The sequence below is a fragment of the Anomalospiza imberbis genome, chromosome 1 (genome assembly GCF_031753505.1).
Source record: "Anomalospiza imberbis isolate Cuckoo-Finch-1a 21T00152 chromosome 1, ASM3175350v1, whole genome shotgun sequence".
In the NCBI taxonomy this organism is placed as follows: Eukaryota; Metazoa; Chordata; class Aves; order Passeriformes; family Viduidae; genus Anomalospiza; species Anomalospiza imberbis.
In genome coordinates this window covers 40,923,934-40,941,955 of record NC_089681.1, presented here as the reverse complement: position 1 = coordinate 40,941,955, position 18,022 = coordinate 40,923,934, and the positions used below count along the sequence as shown (strand labels likewise).

General features: G+C 33.6%; 1 long non-coding RNA gene across 1 annotated transcript; it reads left to right on the top strand.

The window, feature by feature from the left end:
- Window positions 1–4,383: 4,383 nt before the first annotated feature.
- Window positions 4,384–10,006, top strand: LOC137477823 (uncharacterized). Its single transcript, XR_011001212.1, has 4 exons — window positions 4,384–4,623; window positions 6,717–6,857; window positions 8,303–8,619; window positions 9,859–10,006. It is a non-coding gene; the product is annotated as an uncharacterized lncRNA (long non-coding RNA).
- Window positions 10,007–18,022: the final 8,016 nt, after the last annotated feature.

Sequence of the window (18,022 nt, the reverse complement as noted above, 5' to 3'; positions counted from 1 at the left end):
AGCTGCTACAAACTTGCAGCCTGGCAGGAAGGACAATGCTTGGATAACTTTTCATGAAAAACCCTATACTCAACAACTACTTTCCTTTCTTAGAGCTTACAGATGTGCTTTCATTCCTTGGATTTAAAGAATTATTCAATTTTGGCACATAGTTTAGGCTTCATATGCCTATTACAGTATATAGAGCTGAAAAACAGCTGGTGCTTCACTGCAAACTTAGTTTTAGGTAATAAATAAATACAGTTTCCTAGAACCATGGGAAACTGCTATTCATTTCAGTTCACAGTCAGTGTACTATAGGCCAGAAACAAAAGGATCTATAATTTAAAATGTAAATAAATGAAATAAAAATAAAAAGTTACACCTATACCATACAGAATAAAGATGATTGTGATGCATTTTGAATGAATGGGAACTGATTAACACTACATAAATATAAGCATAAGAATCTTAGCAACATTTAACCATTGTTTCCATGATCCACTTCTATGTTTTTTATGCTATTCCTCTAAGTGTATAAAATACTTCAGTGCTGGTATCATCAAAATGATCAGTTTTCCAAATTTAAATCATTTCTATACATCACCAGCCCAGAGTAGCTCACATGAAATTTCATATATTCCTTGGTGCATATCAATGAGTAATTTGTAGAAAAGTTAGGTTATCTAAGGGAAATTATTTACTTTGTAATGTGGATCTACCCCACTGAATCTTACATAACAAGAAAAAAGCACAGGAATTTTTATTTCACAAGAGTTCAAGTTGTAAAATCAATGACAAGAAAATAATTCATTAATTATTAGTAGGAATACATTTTCTCTGTCTATATTATATATATATAAAGGAAAAAATTAAAGAACAAAAAGGAAGTATTTTGCAGGATAGAGAAGTTTAAAACAATATTTTTTTTGAGATCATTTAGATGGTGTGAATATCAAGATAAAATTATGACCTCAGTAAAACTGATATGTGCTTTGCCATTGACTTCAGTATAACTAAGATTTAACCTACAGAATAAAAGAATAAATGAAAGATTTTCTTTGGAAGCTGAAATATGATCTACTTTTAAAGACTAATAAAACTATATAGAGTGCATAACACAGTCCAAATCAATTATTCATCAAGTATTTACATGGCATTTTAGTCCCTAGTAGCAAAAACATGAAAGAAAGTCTCCAAAGTATAAAATTTCTGAAGAAGCAAAATTGATTGCTGCAGTTCTCATGCTAAGGAATGAACCTGCTCACAGAAAACAATAAGAAAATAATTTAGGACTTGAATTTCAGCTGGGAGATGGGGACATGCAACAGAATTGCATAGCAAGATACAAGTTTGCAAACAACATAAATAGAGGCTTGTCCCCATAAAAAGGAGCATAACATGGCTAAGAATCAAAGTAAAAAATTTTAATTGTTGAATAAGAAACATGGACTGAAATAAACTTTCCTTCTATGTGATTTCTGGGTCAGGAAAATATAGGAAGTCTCTTTGTTTTCTTATAATGTCATTACTGAAGCTCTTTTCCTCTCCCTAAGAGGAAAATATTTTTATCAGTTCTTCCTTGCAGCAGAATATGCCTAATTCCAGCATTCAATAACAAGAATCATTATTATTCAGGAGTTATCAAGCTCTCCACAGAAGCCAAAGTAGTTTTTCTGATGGTATATCAGTATATACTAACCTCATGTAAGATTGCTTAGTCAACTGAGCTTCCTGATCATTGGAGCAGAGACACAGACTTGGAATTTTGTTTGCACAGCATATTCAGATCTAGTTCTCAAATCTTTAAATCTCTTTAAATGCAATTTCCTACTCCTGTCAATGTTCTATGAGCTATTATTTTATTTTCTGGGCAGCAGAGATGGACAAGCAAGGTATTATGAGGAATTTTAGAGGGCAAACTTAATTTTTTGGTCAATATATTGCTAGCTGTCCACTAAGTGCCTTTGTTAATTTGAAATTAAATTTGGAATGTGTATAGCTCTGTTTTCTTTGCCCTTTATGAAACTGAAATTTATATGTTTGAAAATACATACAGAAAATTCTTGAGTTCAAGGTAATAGTGAGTTTGGGTGTAGCATAAATAGATTTTTAGGGGATCTGTGGTTTTGCAGAGCCACTTTCTAATTTCTGAACACATCAGTGTTACTGTGTAGCTATAAATTGAGTAGGCCATAGGCTGTCAGAGAATTGCAGAAAAGATTCAGGGACTGTAGGAAGCCCATCCTTATTGCCCCACAGCCTACCAGTAAAGGCTTCCAGCTGAGGAACTCTAATTGACTGGCTGTCAAGTTCTAGTCTGAAAATAAAATTGAATTAGCTGGCTTAGTATTAGCTTAAGTTACCAAAAATGAAGGACCTAGAAATGCTAATGTGGTCACGCCTAGCAGATTGTTTTCCCTTTCCAGGTAGGCATAGGAGTCTACCTAAAGGGGCTCTACATAATCGACATACACAGATTTGGGGGAAAAAAATACCATCAGTAAACAAAGCTATAAATATTAGACAACCTGAAAATGGTACAGAGCTACAGTTTTCAAACTATTTTGAAGGCTTAGTAATTACACAAGTAATTGTGATTTCTTCAGTTAATTCCCAGTGTTCTTTGAATTTGTTTAAATCAGCTTTCTGAAGAAAGCAGCTAGGTAAATTAGCAACTAGTTGAGAGTTGGGGTAAGGAATGTACCTTCAAAGAAAAATAACACAGAGTTCCAGGGTGGAAGCAACACTCATTTTATTAGGATGTCAGCCACTAATCCTATTTCCATGTGTATTAAATAGATAAGTCATTTCTCAAAATGAAAGGGGAAGTATTCCTTTTAAATTATTACCATTCTATAAAGGTGTTTACATGGCAAGACATGTCTTTTCTGCTGTAGAAAACTGTATGTAAAACACTTATGTAGATAATTTCAGTTCATTCAGCTGAAGTTCTGTGCTGAAAGGAATAATTTGAACACTTACTAAGGTAGAAGGAGTGCAGGAGTATGCACATGTCTTTAAGGATCCTAAAAATCATTAGTGTGCATAAGAAGAGGAAATACTTCCTTCTCACTCTTCTCTCTTATGACAGTACCTCTTCCAACATTTTTGTAATGCTTTATGCATGGAAAATTTGAAATGTTAGATGGGATGGCAGAACACAGAGTTAGCAGCCTTTCAGTCTTCATTACTTTAGAATAAAATTTTGTGTTTTCATCTGAAAAGCATGTTGTTTTCTGTGGTTTTTTGTTTTTTTTTTTTCCTGAGGAAAGATAAAAATGTATCTGATATAATGATTACATGAAAACTAAAACCTGGTAGCTAGCTTTCAGGCTAAATGGGTGAAGACTTAAGGAAGAAAAAAAATCATTCAGACCTGCATTGATTTCTAGCACCTTTGCCGTCAATTCTAATACTTGACTACTTATATTGTTAAAGTACTTTAGGGCTTTGTATACAATCCCCAAAGGTTTCAGAAATTCAAAGACACAAAGAAAAATAAACCAAAAAATTTTATACACCATATTCCCTAAGTGTTTCTACTTAAACACTTTGTTGAAAGAACTCCGAATAACCTCAAAAAAGCCCCTGAAGATTTTACGATTCAAATTTCAACTCAAATTATGCTCATTATGGCTAAAAAAAAGTAATCAAATAAATTTCCTTTGTGTTTTTAATCATCCCTTAGGTTGCTGTTAATGCCCTAGAAAGGATTAATTCGCTTTCATTTGTTGTAGCTACCAAGAAAGGAGTAGAAGAGCAAGGTAAACAAAAGAATAGAAAAAAAACCTTCTGAAAAAATAAAGAAAAGGGAAGTTGCTTAAAGTAAACTAGCAAGAGTTCCCTACTGAAGGGGTTTGGGGGTTTTGTCTGTTTGGTTTTTAAGGTTTTGTGGGATTTTTTTTAAAGTATTATCATTTGAAGTCAATGGAGAATTTAATTTAAGTCTCTCAATTAGTCTTTGAGAACAATAATTGAACATGAAATCAATGAGAGAACAAACTTATTTATACTCCTTTGGGATAATTTTAAACCAGAAAGTGCTGCATAATATTCTGGCTTTTAGTTTGCAGAAAATGGTAACGACTGCATTTTCCTGTCAGGCACATGGTGTTCTGCAAGGGGGCACAGGGAAAGGAGAGCAGGATGTTGTGCAGGGCTATTTTGAATCTCAGTGGGGGAGAACTGACAACAAATGGCATAAAGATAGAATAAAAAGAGGAATATAGACAGGAAGGAAAACATGCCTCTGTGGATGATACGAACCCAGCTTTTGTGCAGCATTGAACATATCTGATGGATTCCCCCATGGCATGCTGCACAGATCCCATCCATGAAGAGATTTAGCCTCCTTCCCATACCTTCCCATATAATCTTGGACAAAACCCAAAAATATCTTCTTTTAACAGGCTGGAATGCTATCTCTGTTGTAACATCCAGCAGTGTGCAGTGAAGGATGAAACCAGGCGCTTCCTTACAGGAGCTGCTCATGCCAGCACATGAGCTCTTCAGCCCCAGTAGAGCAGACATGTCTGGCCCAGGGTCACCAGCTGCTTGAACACAATGTCTTCTCAAAGGCTTCCTGTACACAGGATTGAAGCATTGCTTATTTCAAAAGCTGTTGCAAACCCAGAGGTTCAGGTAATCTGTGTTGTCCATAGAGTAACTGTACATTAATGTGCAGTATACAGTTGTTGATCAGCAGTAGCAGGTATTAAAAAACAAGCAAGTGAAGTTATAATTTAAAGGTAAAAATGCAATGCTTCTTTAGAGGAAAAGAAAACATTCAAAATAAAACAGGAACAGAATATTTAGTAGGTGTATAAATATAAAAAAATCCCTATAATGTCTCTGAAAAAATGAATGCTGTGTAAAATGCATAAAAAATCCAGAGCATTTTTTCATAAAGAATTTGAATTCAAACACTACTGCCTGATGAAAGGTTCAGCAATGTCTGAAAAAACTTCAGATAAAATTTCAATCAGCAAGGCAACAGCTTGAATCCATGCTGCAAGTTTTAGGAGATTAAAAGTATTACTTTTTTCATTTTTTTTTCCTTCCCTGTACACTAACTGAAGTGCTGTCTGTACAAAGATAAGTGCATTCATCTTTATTCCCACATAGTTTGTATAAGTGGTCATTTTCCTATTCACTAAATGTGCTGTCATGACATAAACAGGACTGAACAACAAAAAGATTTTTTTTCAAGGTTTTTGAGAAAAACTTTCTGTCTTTGCACATTGCACCATTTTACATGAACTTAAAAAGCGCTTTTCTGGAAAAAGCTTCAGAGTAACTTCTAAGTTTTCTGGAGGAATCACAGCTTTTGGTCTGGAACTTGTGTATCCTACCAATTTATTTTTTTCCTTTTCATACCTCTATGATAGGAAAAAAGTCAGATTTTTTCACTTTGGATTTTGAAATATTCATATAGTGCATCTGTTTGATATACCTTGATTTTGTATTCTATCAATGATAGCATTTATATAGGAAAAACATTTAGAATAGTTATATTTTTCAATTTTAGTTGCACATGGAATTTCAGTACAGACAGAACAACCTGCATTAAAAAGTAAGCCAAAGCAAAGCAAAGTGAAAACTTTACTCACACTCTATTTTGTTTTGGGGTTTTGATAAAAAAAACACTCTTTGATTCACAATGCTAGAACATTTTTTTTTTTCTTTCAGTACATCTTCAATAAATCACAAATAAATATATGTTCAGACATCCTTCAGAAAATATTTGTGAGCATTTTTCAGGTTGTTGAAACATATATTTATTCCTCAAAATTAATGAATTAAAATGTCATAAGCGTTTCATTATGATGTTCATGATTACTCATATACTTAAAATGTCTCATTCTATTTTCATCTTCTTACAATAAATATATCTGAATAGATCACATGGGGTATAGTGCCAATTGAGCAGACAATAAGATATTTAGTAACAGTGGTCAATGTCTAATAGTACATTACAAAGTTAAAGCGAAATTATTTTTAATATACAACTGATGTTGTTATATGTCTTGATTCTGACCTTCAGTGAGTACTGGTAAATATATTAAAATGTTTTAAATGGTTTATTACACTATGCCTTTCTTTCTCAATGTTTTGTAACAAATTAAAATTAAATTATATCTAACATATTATTTTTTTATATTAATATCTAACATGTTATTTTTTTGTCAAATAATAGAGCAATGCTTTAAGTCCACACATCATGTTGCAGCTTGCACATACCTAATAGATAAAGCCAGAAAAACAAATAAGACTCAAAATTAAATATATTAGTCAATTTCACTAACTTAACTCATCTGGGAATTATCAATATGTTACACACATTTGAGGCCAACACATTTTCTTAAACGACTTCTAATCTACTGGTAAAGGACAAATGGAATTTAGCAATTTAGAGATAATGTTTAAGAAAAACATCACCTTCTTATTTTAAATAAAGGCTAAGAAGTTAGAAAAGACAAGTTTTCTTAACAGAGTAACAGATTTTAGGAGATTTAACTCTATTCATAACACTTTTATGTTATTCCATTTCCAAGTTTAATTTTTCTGTGGTGGCACAAAATCCCTAACCTGACAGCTACCAGAAAAGGGTTTGTGTTATTTGTTCAACTTTCTTGCTCAACAGAAATAAAAATATGTGTGCTCAACACTCCTGTTTAACCGAGTCTTTCAGATTTTAAGTTACTGTGTTCTAATATACCCTTATCTGCATGCAGGTATCACTAGAAACCCGTGAAGAAACAAAGTCTCTTCTGTTCAGCACATTCACCTGAGATCAGACCATTTAAATCAGGTGCTCCCTTCTCTAGAGTCATTTGCTCTTTCAATAACATATTGGTCATCAGATACTTAATCAGGTGAACACTCGAGATTCTTTCTCTTAGGAAGTTTAATGAATGTCCAGTGGGGAGAAATAATTATAAGCAAAAAGTCCACACATTCATAAACAAATCACCCCTGTATATGGTTCAAAGCATGCTAAAATTCTTAGCAAGCAGCATAAAGACAGGTACAAAAGACTTTGAATTTGAAAAGAATTTGATACACAAGCTCAGAACTCTGATTTAGAAACCTTGTGTCTGCATTTGGAATTGCAAGTTTTATTAACAGTACTTGTACCCTTCAGTCCTTTGTCACTGCTGCCTTTTTTTTAAGGAATGTTCATTCTGAAACAACATTCTGCAGGCTGATTCTTGTAACCGTGAAGAACAGTTTAATGAATAACTGTTTGCTCTGATTACATAATTTAAGACTAATATAAAATCCTCTCTCTGGGATTTAATGGCTTTCAAAAGCCATTTTCTGATGAATGTGCATTAAACTTATTTTTGTTTTTAGCAAAATGGATAAACAAAGACACTTCACAAATGAGCAGCATTTGTAAATTGATTCCACAAAGCATTAAACAAAGAAAAGAAACAGTTCTGTAATCTTCTTGGATTTGTCCAGCAATTTAACAGTTTCCAGCAGTGGTCAAAATTACATATAAATTACATGTATGATATTTTAGGAGGTTTTATCTTCTCATTTCTGAATATCTCCTTATCCATTTACCTGCAACTAAAGTGAACAGTAGACACCTGGCAGCTTTTACATAGCTACACAGACCTTTAGGAATCATGCTCAAGTGCTTTGAGTAGTAATTAATTTCTCTATGCTTCCAAATGCTTAATGAGTAAATATTTTGTTCAATAAAGTCTATATGAGAAATGTACCAATGCATCATAGACATTTCTGAAAACAACTGGGAACTTTGTTTAGTTTCAAAATTCAGAATTAGAATTTGAATATTTTTGAGTAGGAACTATGGTGTAGTATTCAGTCAAATGTGAGAAATTTTCAGAATAGATACTTCAGGTAAAATCAATATAAAATTAATTTTAATAGTAAAAAATAATTAAAATATGTTAACATTGTAAACATTTTTCTTTTTAGTTCATGCAGTAACCTTTCTACTATACTTTGAGTTACAGTTATATATATTTCTATAGAACAATTCAAATAGTATTGAACTGATGATATTTTTCAACATACAGAACTCCAATTATTCAGACAAGAGTGTCCAAACAGGGAGATACAAAAAGTAGTTGAATGCAATATTAAATTATATTAATATACCATAATGATAAATGTAATAAATGCAGTAAAATTAACACTCTTTTCTAATAATTTTTCATTCAAAAATTATGGTATCATAATGTTATCTGGGTTGATTTATTATAATTAAATTCTACAGGAGGTATGCTTGAATCCTAAGAAGAAATAAAACTCTTCTCTAATGAAGTGTAATATTTTTTTCCAGGTTTCCTTAGCAAGGAATTTTTGAGAATTAGGGAAGCTGGGTACTGTCTGTGAGAAAAGGAGTTCAGTGAAACTCACTCACTTTGTCACAGCCAGAGTATCCAGATGAATCAGCTGCAGCTCTGATGCTGACACTTACCTTTTGCTCTTACTTTGAAGTCAGTGGCAGAAGGGACGGGACTCCACAGCAAAGCACAGTATCTTGCCCAAGACAGTCTGAAATGCAATTGGATTTGGAATCAGGCAGCCTGAAAAATTAAACTCAGAAAATGGTGAAGTGGGAGCCTCTTAAAACAGATATTGGAAACTGAGGGGGAGGTAAGGAGGATTGTTAGGAACAACCTCTGACATGGCAGTGGGAGATCCTCTTCAATATTTCTCCAAGGACACAGCATTGCTCAGTGATGCTATACAGAGTTATTATTAGGTTCTAAGGATTTATGTTTTCAAAGATTTCAAATAAAAACTATCAAGAGAATTAATGAATTAAAGGGTAGAAAAATAAAGCACAAATTATTACTTCCTCTCCCCCAGCATGTCCTATACAGTTCAAACATGGTCCAATCCATTGCTTCATCTTGGGCAGCTGATGATGACACTCCTGATCTCTGTAAAATATCCTTCCTCCCTACTCTTCAGTCCTTTGTGGTATTTCTCTATGTGCAAGTTCTTCAAACGAAAGTCCAGTTTTTTAGTTTTAAATGCAATGTTTTATGTGCTATAAATATATATGCATTTATACAAAGATATACAGCATGTATGTGTGCTCAAGGGGATGGACTATTGCTAAAATTCCTCAAGACCATTCTTTATAAATAGTATCAGATTATCAAATAAGCAGTGAAACTTGCTTGCCTTAAAATAAGAAATGAAAATACTATCAAGTATTAATAAGAAAAAAAAAAAACTGCACTGTCACAAGCAATCCAAAATCAAAGAAAAGACCACAAGTAGTTATTTAAATTACTTTACTGAAAGATCTTTCTTTACTTCAGTGAGCTGATTTAGTATCTTTATCCTGAAATTGCAGTAGTCGGAGTTGTGGGTCTTGTGTATGTCTCATGCTCTCAGTGAAATATTTTTGCTTTAAAAGCCTAGCATTTAGACCAGTTTCATATTTGACTCCAAATCTATATATTTCCTCCTAAATAGGAAACCACCCTCTTCATCAGAATGCAAGTTGCTTCTTTTGGTGACTAGTTGGCACCATTTAATGATAAATGTATATTTGGACTGAATCCTGCCCAATCTCCTTCATACACATACTGCTAAGATGCATGCTAGGGAGTCCGTGAACTGGATAATACTCTGGCTAACTAAAGAAAAAAAGAACACATAAAAAAAAATTATTAATTTTCTTGGTCTCAATTTACATATTTAAAGATGCCAGGTCCCCAAGACATGGATGAATGTTGAGAAAATGTGCACTGAGTGCCTGATGCAGGATTTTGCATCTTTGCATATTGGTATTTTTAAAAGTCATAAGCCCAAGATTATATTAGCCCAAGCTCTGATACCAAGTTTATAGAGACTAATCAAGTTCTTTGCCTCCATTAGAATCTTTCAAAGTTGTCAATGCGGTTTCATTGGTGCAGTGTTTAGAAAGGTGAGCAAAGTTCCAGGTAACTGCAGTAAATATCTTAAGATAGAGGAGTCTCACATGTGCCAAACTGGTTTTCTTAAAGTGTGGAATAATTCTTTCACTCAAAATCATTTTTTTAAAACAATTCCTATCCTAATGACCTCTATTAATTGATGTTGTTGATTTCATTTTTTGAATGGGTCTGAGAATTTGCTTTTGTTTGTTCCATTATATTGACAACAATACTTGAATACACCTTATCTTCCCACAGCAGGATGTCTTTATGTACATATGCTCATAATTAATATTTAGGGCAAATGTCTGTATTCAAATCAACTCACTTATTCCTACAGAGACTTTATTTGTATGTACTACTACATACTACTTTAAAGGGGTAATGCCATACTAGGTTCCCTGTTGTAAGGTGTGATAATCCAAATTCAGATCCTTCAGTGCGCACAAAATGTGAACTCTAAAAATTTATTTGAAATGTTAAATTCATTATACAGAAAGGATTGAATTTAACCTATGGATGCAAATCCAGGATCAATTTAACAATAAAGACATGTAGCTTAAAAGAAAATAGTATGTTTGAAACAGAAATATATTTTTCCATTTCAGAGCTTTCTGACAACTGTCTTTGGTCACAGCTGAAATCCTGCTAACATTAATTTCAGAAGGTAAGAGGTTGTTCTGAAATTTGTCTCTGATTTTATCAAATTTGGTAAAATAACATTTTGTGAAATTATTCTTGATCATGTGAGAACAAGACTGACATTTTAAATAACTGGTCTGGAAATAAGATGAGCATACTAGCGCCTCTGATTTCTTCGTTCCAGAAAAGCAGCATGCTAACAACTGGTTCTCTTTCAGTACTTGTGCTTTTGATTTCATCTCCCCTAAATGAATATAAAGAGAAGAAAAAAGGAGATAAAGATCATTCCAATTAGAATATTATGACTGGAGGGAGAAATTATCTATTATTAGTTTTAACAAGTCAGAGGAGAAATTCTATTTCTTCTTTGTACCCACTATAACAGTAATTCGGAGAAGGATTGTTTTGCTCATTAATGCTTATATACATTAATAATATCAGCAGCAGTCACACTTTTTTTTTTTGTAATTATATTATGCAAATAGGATTTTATTGTGCATTTGGGGTTTTTGTTGCTTGATGTTTCTTTTGGGGGAGGGTGTTGGTTAATGTTTTTGTGGTTTTCTTCTTCCTTTCACAGTCATATATATAAAATTATTGATGTTTGATTGTTGCAGATGAACAGGGCTTGCTACAAAGGCTGTGCCAAAATGAAGCTGGGATCAGCTGCCAGTATTAAATATGTTGTTTGTCAGTTTATGAAGCTTTACTTACTGGCTACTTTTTGTTATTTTGTGCACAGATTACCAGGTGCAGCCAGCAAAAAAAAAAAAAAAAAAAAAAAAAAAAGAGAATTTTCTGAAGCAGCCATGGGAAAAGAGAGAAAACTAAGAATTCAGCTTTTCTAAGCCAGAAATGAAAAATTCTTCAGTTATGTTGCATTCCTGTCCATACTCTGTGGACTACAGCATGTACAAATAAATACATGGGAACTTCCTGAGTACATGAAGTAGATTATAAATGTGACCTGCAACTTGTATTCCACCACTATTTAAACACAGTAATAGGACAGACATAAAATTCACATATCTGGGTTATGACTTTGTTACATCTACTTCTATTTCCTCTAGTAGTCTGCAGGTGTTGCTGAAAGGGCAAGTAATTCTATTACTGTTAAATGATGCCTTTCGTAAATTTCTCTTTGTAAATCTTACTGTGAAAAATTATTATTTTTCGTGTTTTTAAGGAAAACCCTGATTCATGTAAAGTAGAATACAAGTATTCTGACAATCAGTAGAAATTGCTGTCACTTACTTTCTGCTGAATTTTTAAATATCCTTTAATAATCTCTAGTACTGCATGTCTTCAATTTAAAACTCTTGAGTTTTTGCCTTGAGTGAGCTACATTTCAAACTTTTCTTTGCTTACTCTTGTCTTTATGAGAAATAGGTCAAGTGTAGAAATTTGCTAATATGGGAACTGAATCTGCTTTCTTTGTTTTCATATTCCATCTGGATTCATTTCCCCAGAATATATTATCAAGTCTTACTGGTATAAATGATCCCAGTAAGAAATAATACCAAAGGAAATAAACGTAATCTCAATTTCTTGTCTTCCTTAATGATGGTCTTCATGATGTCCTCAGTGCTGTCATCTTCTAGCTCTTTTCTCATTTTTATGACACCATTTCTATTTTGGAAAATTTTCCTTCAAACCATTATCTTACCTCAACAACCTTTGGATATTTTATATTTGTAATTAAGACTTCTAAAGAGTCTACATATAATTCAGTCAAGTGACATTGATATTGAACAGCAATGCAGAAGTACCCAAGCTACAGCTGAAGTGATTTGCTAAATGCCCATGACAGAGTGTAGCACTGGGGAATGTGCCAGAACACATTGGGAAAGAATATAGCTTATGGGATTCTGTGTCCAGCCCAATAAACTCTGCACACTAGAGTTTCATTGCATTTTTCTGAATTTTCACTTCTGAATATAGCCATCATGGAGCCAATTGCTCTGCTGGTACAGACATGAACTAAATTATCTGATAATAAATCAAATGGCAGATTAGTTTGGAAGAACTCAATTTTTTTTTTTTTTTTTTAATTTGCAGAGAGACTGCACTTCTTGAAAGAGCTAACCATCATAAAACATATGGTCAGATTCTATTATGAAGGTCCAGAGTCCAATAATATTATGCTCACTATGCTTCACTCTTCCAAGGATCTGATTGATTTCAGTATGAACAAAAGGATATAAAAGTGACCTATTTTTTCCCAGGTTTAAAGACGGCACCAATCAATAATCCTTCTCATGAATTTTTAATGCAACAGGTACATTTTTTAAACTCCATGTATATAGTTGTACAGTAATTATTTCTAACATGAATAATAACTTCAGCCAGAAAAAAATTCTTCAGAAACAATCTCCAACCTTAACTGCCAAAATTTTCATAATTAACCAAAATTTACAGTGTTGAGAGTCAAGTTGAGGTAGACTAGAAATTATTTTAAATGGTAGCAAAGTAAGACATGCTGGCTTTAAAGAAACATTTTAAATTTAACTTTTTAAGTTACTTTTTGAAAGTAAGCAAGGTGTGGCTTCAAAAGAGTGACCTACTCAGGAAAAGAAATAGAAATAATTCCCCACATTTGAATTGTATTGTTCTTCTAAGTGAGTATAAATGAATGGTAACAAAGGTACCTTAACAGGCAATGAGAGGTGAAATGAAAATGGTTTTTCCCTACTGAGAAATTTGCTGGCAAGTCTCTTATGTTTTTTCTCCTACCTGCAGATACCCGTGAGGTTTATAAAGTCATTTTATGCACATTTCTGTAAGTATAGATTTGTTTCTGTCTAGAATGTATTAGTACAGTAGCTTATGTCACAGACAAGCTTTTACTCAAGAAGATTTTTTAGTTGATACAAGTTAGCTGAATTTACAGGAAAAGCTATTATATTAAAAGTTATATATATATATTATATTTTGCTCCTATCACATAGAATTTCACAGAAGGCATTAAAATACAGAACTGATAATAGTGAAGGTATGTTTGATGCAAGTGTTGGTGAACGCAGCGATAAAAAAACCAATTTCCTGGTTTTTGGCAATGCTATATTTAAATAATCACATTTTATTTTAGACCTGGAGAATTAGAGAATAACAGTTGAATGTCAACAGGCAAGACATGCTTGAGAAAGAATACTGAGATTAAAAGGCAACAGATGGGTACCATTGAAAACATTTAATACTAAAAGTTCTGTAACTCAGAGATTTTTTTATTCAAATAATCAACAAATTACCTAACATAGCTAATTATAAAGTCATTCAATTTCTATAGCTCACCATTTTATCCAAAGTAAAGGAAATTAATTTTAAGAGTTACTTAGAAGTTTGGTCAGAAGGAAATACATGAAGAAATATTTGACTTCTCAATGAAATAGTGTTGAAACGGGGCTACTAGAACAAATTTCTAAAATTTTTATGCTAACTAAATTTAGTTTTTTCACATTTTGACAGTGAATTTAGGGAAGTACTATTATTTGTCTTTAAAGTCTCTCTAAGCAAGCATAAAACAGTGATTTTTTTCATTATTTCATATGAGTGGTTTATATGTGAACTTTGTGACCAGTGCCCTTAAATGTCCAGATTATGGACCAGATGTTTTTTTCTGTATAGAAACCTAGGCATCTTATATGCGGCAGCCAGCATCACAGCATATATTTGGATAAATTCCTTAAGATGGAGCTGGGACGAGGCTGAAGCATTCCCTGAACCTCTGAACTCAGAAACACTCGCTGATCTCCCATGGCCACTGAGAGCAGGCAATACTCACCTGTCAAAACTGAATGGTCATTACAAATACCACAAAGTGAGTTTAATGTCTGTATGAATGACACAGCCTGACTCACCATACTGCAAAGGGCATGATATCTAGGGACTTAATGGGAATGAGAAAGAATTCCTCCTTAAGATTTTAGTAGATATAAGCTATTCAGAGGACTCGGTGGTAATAACTGGACAATAAAATCTGACAAAAATTGCTGAAAATTAAAATCTTACTTATACAGTTGATTTCATCTCATGTGATTTCTCTTGCTCTGAATATTAATCATACCAGAAAATACAATATCTATTTTGGTAACCTCTTGAAATAGGACTAGTCCTTATTGCTCGATGTCTATTCTAGCTTGAAAAATTAATTGTATTTTTTGAAAGTGAAGAATTACAGAATGACTTTGTTATTTCCTTTTGAAGCATTGCAAGCATTTTTAGTTTTTACAGTTTTATCAAAATTATTCTCAAAATCGAAACTAATACCTTATTTAACAGACCACACTTTTGGAGACAAAGAGCTAAAAAAATCCATTATTTCCAACAGCATTTAAAAGAAGCATTTAAATTCATTTTAATAGAAAATTTTCTTCTCCTCAGCAGAAGATTTTCTCACCAAAGCTATTTCAAAAGTTTTTTTTTTCCTTATTAGTTCTTAAATTCATTATTATTTGCCGCAACAATTTTGTGCTTCATCTCTGAAGTTCCTAGTCTGGGGATGTTATTGCTTCCCCATTCTGCCTTCACTTGTCTTAGGAGCAGCTAAGTACATGTACATGTCCACGTCAAGGGTGGAGAGACACCAGGCACAGGTGTCTCTTGATGACCAGATTGTCTGAAAAGGTCTTTGCTCAGGTTGTGAAAGCAGCCAAACCTTGTCTTTGTAAAACCAAGCCCAGGCTTTTTACCCGTGTTTCTCTGTGGAACCACTTGTTTGGTGATAAACCCAGGCTGAAACAACTCTCTGATTTGCACTTCTTGCACTTCTCTTTCTGGCACTGCGACATTGTATAGATGCAGCTTGAACAGTTCTTCATACTGGAGCTTAGAATTGTGCTCTCAGGGCTTGTTTTCAATCTTTTCCAGGTATATTCTTTAGCCATTCAATTGCTTGTCTATTTACACATATAAAAACATCAAAAGCCCTTTGGCCCTTCCTTAAAATTTCTTTTGAAGACTTTTTTTTTTTTTTGGTGGGAGTTATCTATTGATTTCAACACATTCTTAACACAGCTGAGTAAAAATCACAGTAATGTTTAGCATGTGGCATCAATCACTTCTTGTTTACACAATTTTTAGACACAAAATCTATAGTTTCTGAAATATATTTAAGGAAAGTACAGCATAAAGGCAGAACAGTGATTTGCTGAGTTTTTATTTTGATTTCATTTTAGCTTACTATTCCAGCTGCTCTGAGGAAAGTCTGATCAACAATGAAAAAAGTAATAGCTCTTTTAAGAAGCTTTCAGATACCAGCAGAGCACAAATTTCACATGAATGAAGCATTACACATGAGAGTAGATTATTAATCTCAAATCACTTCAGAATTTGTCTTGGTTAAATTTCTTCTTCAGGCTACAGTTATCTCATTTTTGTGGGTAGAAGGCTAATACTGAGAAATAAAAAGAAATAAATGATAGAAAAACCTATTCATAAAGTTACATTCCTTAAGATTTCACAGCAGAAACTCTTTTACCAACACAAATTTGACCTTGTATCGTTAATTTAAATCACAGTATTTTACCTTGGTTTTCTCTCACTACAAATCCCTTACACTAGGAAAAAATTCTTGCTAAGATGTGACAGCTTGGCTACAATAAGCAGCTTTCCCCTTCTCATGATGGTCTTTTTCACCTATATCAAGACCTTCAGTTAACTGAGGAGTATTTTCTGACATTTTACTCCCCAGTGACAGAGTAATTTACTTAGGAGATGTCCTTGGGAGATGGGGGATCCAGGAAGTACTGACTAGAAGATATTGTATGCTATAAAATACTTCCAATATTATGGTTAGGCTCAATGTATTTGCCATATTCTGTTCAAAACACGTGGGTTTTTAAGACTTCATTTTTCCTCAAAACATAATAAATAAAAATAATTGAACTTCAGCAAGAAAGAAATGTAGAAGTTCATAAAACGCTAGTAATTTTTCTATTTTTGATAGTGGCATAAAATTTTAAAGTAACTGTTCTTATTCAAAATACAGCTATGTGATTGCAAGATGAAAGTGCCATTTATAAATTGATTCAGGAATACAAGGCTTTGGACAAAAATATGAGCCGGTCAGTGTGACAGTTTTATAGTCACACTTGGGCATGATCTTTAGTCCCATGATAAATGTAAGTAACTTCAGCAGCTTTGAAATGGAAGATGAATTATCCAGAATTACATCATTAACACTACTGGCTAGCAACCTGCAAAAGTTACAGACAAAAAAAAAGGCATAATTTTTCCTAGGTTATCCTATAGTAACTAACAAAATCAGTTTTACCATTGAATTAATTTCAGTCTCACAAAAAAACCCAGAAACTAGCACTTACATGCTTTAAAGCAAACAGAGAAACAAATGGAAGACTGAAAGGAATCAAAACCATTGCTTGCTTAATTGTCTTACATTAAATCCTTTTCTGGTAGGCAATTTTTACATCAAACATGTCTGGGTTTTGGTTGTTGTTTTAATTTTGGTTGGGTTTTTGTTTTTTCTTTCTTTTTCTTTTCTATTTGCGCACACATAAGCACCTCCAGCGTCAGTTTGTTAGTCACTTGTCAACACCAGTCAAAGCCACACTAAGAACGCGTGAGGTATGAAAATATGCTTTACTGAACTATGACAAGGACTACAATTTATTGAATATCCTTTGCAGGTTTATCGTAGTGGCGAGGTGAACTGCTCAATGCCGCTACCTTCCCTGCAAGCATCCTTGGAGGGAGAACATTTAGGGAGGCACACAACAATCACACACTTAAATACTCAAGCACACCTCAGCTAGCAGGCAGGCGAGACATGGGAAAATCTTCTGTATGGGGTCCCAGTGAGGGTTTATTAGGGTTTGGTGCTGAAGGGGTCCAGGGACAGAAGACAATGGACAGTGAAGGGTCCAGGGTATAAATATGTGAAAGGGGGGGAACAAAGCATCAAGGACAATCAACTGAGGACTTAGGGGTGGTACAAAGTGTTGGAGCCAATAGGGAGTACCAGGGTGGACAGGCAGGGTTACATTAACCAAGGGGAAAACAGGGAGTGGGGAATATTCTAGAACAGGACCATATAGAGGTAGGGATGGTCAACGGGCCAATGGAGAATTCAGAACTGGGGTAAATTAGCATAGTGTTGCAGAGCACCATGGGGGGGAAGCCTTCTGTCTCCCCCTAACCTATGGGGTATGCCCAGGGCCTATGGTTCATGCCTCCAGGGCATCGCCACTTCCCTTTTCCCAATAAGGTCACGGGCCTCCACAGTTTATTGTGATATAAAAGACGTCTTACTAGTTAGCCTATCAGGTTTAAAATGCAATCAAAAAATACAATCAAAAAATGCACTTCCATGCCACTAATGTACATTTGGACTTACCTTCTGGTTGAACTTTTTTTTTTAGTTTTGGGGAAATAACTCTCTAATATAACAAACACAAAACCAGCTTGTATTGAAATCTCATTTTGTCAAATCATTCTAATGTTGCCAGAGATGTTTTTTTTTTCTTTTC